The following is a 3,887-nucleotide window of genomic DNA, read 5'->3' as shown; positions in this document are numbered from 1 at the left end:
GGCCACAGGCCCCTCTCAAACTTTGCTGAGAAACAGTAGTTACTTTGCCGGCTTCCACCTCTTTCCTCCTGTCACTTGCCTGCTTTTCGAATCCAGCTGGACAGTGCCTGGGAAGCTGGGGAAGAAATGCCTAGTCTCTCGCCTAAGCTCCTAGCATGACACCCTGAAAGTCTACAAATTATACCACCAACCTGTTAAGCTTTAGTTGGGGGTGGGTGGGAGGGGAGAGGTGGGGAAGAAAAAGCCCTCTCTTAATTACTCACTGGATCAGGTGGGAGAAAACCTGGCTTTCCCATTGGCTGCCGTGTATAGAGTAGATATTTAAGAAGGGTACTCCATCCAAATTATCAGGCTTTTATCTTGCTGTACCTGAAGAGGTCTAATCGGTGTATTGAGGACCATTTTCCAGTTAATTAAAATTGTTCTGGGCCCAGACTGTGACAATCAGGCAAATCACATTTGTGTATAAATCATGGCTTGTGGTATATATAGGGAAAAAGAAAGATCAAAAACCTTGATGCCAATACAGGATTTCCTGACACAGTTGAGAACCTAAATCCCTGAGCTAACCACTAGCTCTGAACAGAATAGAATATATGGAAGGCCAAGGGCATTGTACCAAGGAATATGACAGCTGTGCCACAGAAGGAAAGAAGATGATCTGTGTGTCATCCACTCAAGGGTCGGAGATCAGGAGAAAAGAGCTAAGGACTTCATTCTCCCAGGATATCCCCTACTGGCCATCTCTCTCCTGAAGGATCCTACAGACCTCTCAAGGTGTAGTCTCCTGCTCATCTCAGGGTCCCTCATTGCCTCCCACAAGCAGAAGAGCTCTGAACCATGCTCCTCCTCCCTAGTATCCACAGCCCAAATATTTCTTATTTCCAACCCTAGCCAGAAGGAGAAAAAAATCCTTCTAGCACCATATTAATCTATGGAAGCACTCTGTCCCCAGTGATTGAAAAATAAGCTTTTTACTTTATTGTGCAATTGAAATCTTAAATCCAGAAAGGCATTCTGGCTTTTCCCTTCAGTGGTTTGTGGCCTATCTGGCATTCTGAGGTGAATTCCCACTTTCCCTGAGGAGATGCTACTAGTAGAAAACATTTCTTTTACCCATGACACTCAGTACACACAGTATACATGGGGAGGGCAGAGGCAGCTTCACCTCCCCAATTCTGAGTAGATCCTGGGACTTGCAGTTTTCCTCTTGCTACAGCAGAAAGCTGTAGAAAATGAAAACAAAAGAAAAATAAGAGCCAGCACTTCTGAAAGAGGCTGTGAGGACTGAGATCTATAGGAAGAAAGAGGGCAGACAAGGCACATTTTCTAGGTGGGGAAACAGCAGCATGTTAAAAAGCAGAGACATTGCTTTGCCAATTGTACCACAGAATCCTGAAATGCCTCAGGGATTTGATGTACCACACACCTCTGAAAGGAAATTGTTCAGTTGCTCAGTCGTGTCCAAACTTTTGTGATCCCATGGGCCACAGCAAGTCAGGCTTCCCTGTCCTTCACTAACTCCCAGAGTTTGCTCAAGCTCATGTCCATTGAGTGGGTGATGCCATCCAACCAACTCAACCTCTGTCAATCTTTCCCAGCATCTTTTCCAATGAGTCACCTCTTCGCATCAGGTGGTCAAAGTATTAGAGCTTCAGCTTTAGCATCAGTCCTTCCAATGAATATTCAGGGTTGATTTCCTCTCGGATTGACTCGTTTGATCTCCTTGCAGTCCAAGGGACTCTTAAGAGTCTTCTCCAGCACCATAGTTCAAAAGCATCAAGGCACTCAGCCTTCTTTATGGTCCAACTCTGTTTCTGGCTAGGAACAAATAGGAAAATATCTTGAAATTTTATTTAAAAAACAATTAACTTTTTTTTTAGCTTTCTCAAACTTAAGTTTTATTTACAGATTATTATTGCTTTTCAGCTGTTCTTGGAGTACACAATTTGCTCAACAATCCCAAGTTTGATGAAGAAATGACCAACACGAAAGGTAGCAAAGGGCCTGTGAGAAGTAAGTTGATGTGAAATCTGTGGTAAAAAATCATTAACTTTTGAGATCTTCACCTCTCAGACAGGCAATTGTACCTCCCCATTGCAGGAGAAAACAAGAGAATGACTTTCAGAAGAGAGGGGATTTGCAAGGAAAATATCAATGAGATTCATCTGGCCTAATGTGTCATTTAAGGTTTGTGTTTCCTTATTAATTTTCTGTTTTAATGATCTGTCCATTGGTGTAAGTGGGGTGTTAAAAGTCTTCTACTATTGTTGTGTTATTGCCAATTTCTCTTTAACGTCTGTTACTGTTTGTCTTATGTATTCAGGTGTTTCTATGTTGGATGCATAAATACTTACAGTTGTTATGTCTTCCTCTTGGATTGATCCCTTGATCATTATGTAGTGTCCTTCCTTATCTCTTGTAATATTCTTTATTTTAAGGCCTATTTTGTCTGATATGAGCATTGATACTCCAGTTTTCTTTTGCTATCCATTTGCATGGAATATATTTTTCCATCCTCTCACTTTCAGCCTATACGTGTCTTTAGGTCTGAAGTGGGTTTCTTTCTTTCCTTATTTTAATTTTAGTTGGAGGCTAATTACTTTACAATATTGTAGTGGTTTTTGCCATACATTGATATGAATCAGCCATGGGTTTACATGTGTTCCCTATCCCATCCCTCTGGGTCATCCCAGTGCACCAGCCCTGAGCACCCTGTCCCATGCATCAAACCTGGACTGGTGGTCTGTTTCATACATGATACTATACATGTCTCAGATCATCCCACCGTCGCCTTCTCCCACAGAGTCCAAAAGACTGTTCTACACATCTGTGTCTCTTTTGCTGACTCGCATGTAGGGTTATCATTACCATCTTTCTAAAGTCCATACATATGTGTTAGTATACTGTATTGGTGTTTTTCTTTCTGGCTTACTTCACTCTGTATAATAGGCTCCAGTTTCATCCACCTTATTAGAACTGATTCAAACGCATTCTTTTTAATGGCTGAGTAATATTCCATTGTGTATATGTACCACAGCCTTCTTATCCATTCATCTGCTGATGGGCATCTAGCTTGCTTCCATGTCCTGGCTATTATAAATGGTGCTGCGATGAACATTGGGGTACACGTGTCTCTTTCAATTCTGGTTTCCTTGGTGTGCATGCCCAGCAGTAGGACTGCTGGGTCATATGGCATGTCTATTTCCAGTTTTTTAAGGAATCGCCACACTGTTCTCCATAGTGGCTGTACAAGTTTGCATTCTCATAAACAGTGTAAGAGGGTTCCCTTTTCTGCACTCCCTCTCCAGAATTTATTGTTTATAGATTTTTGGAGAGCAGCCATTCTGACTGGTGTGAAATGGTACCTCATTGTGGTTTTGATTTGCATTTCTTTGATAATGAGTGATGTTGAGCATCTTTTCATGTTTGTTAGCCATCTGTATGTCTTCTTTGGGGAAATGTCTGTTTAGTTCTTTGGCCCATTTTTTTATTGGGTCATTTATTTTTCTAGAATTAAGCTTCAGGAGTTGCTTGTATATTTTTGAGATTAATTTTTGGTCAGTGGCTTCATTTGCTATTATTTTCTCCCATTCTTAAGGCTGTCCTTTCACCTTGCTTATAGTTTCCTTTGTGGTGCAGAAGCTTTGAAGTTTCATTGGGTCCCATTTGTTTATTTTTGCTTTTATTTCCAATATTCTGGGAGGTGGGTCATAGAGGATCGTGCTTTAAGTCAGAGACTCTTTTGCCTATGTTCTCCTCTAGGAGTTTTATAGTTTCTGGTCTTACATTTAGATCTTTAATCCATTTTGAGTTTATTTTTGTGTATGGTGTTAGAAAGTGTTCTAGTTTCATTCTTTTACAAGTGGTTGACCAGTTTTCCCAGC

This window comes from Muntiacus reevesi, chromosome 1 (genome assembly GCF_963930625.1).
Source record: "Muntiacus reevesi chromosome 1, mMunRee1.1, whole genome shotgun sequence".
Classification (NCBI taxonomy): Eukaryota; Metazoa; Chordata; class Mammalia; order Artiodactyla; family Cervidae; genus Muntiacus; species Muntiacus reevesi.
The sequence above is the reverse complement of the archived record's forward strand: the minus strand, read 5'-3'. Positions refer to the sequence as shown.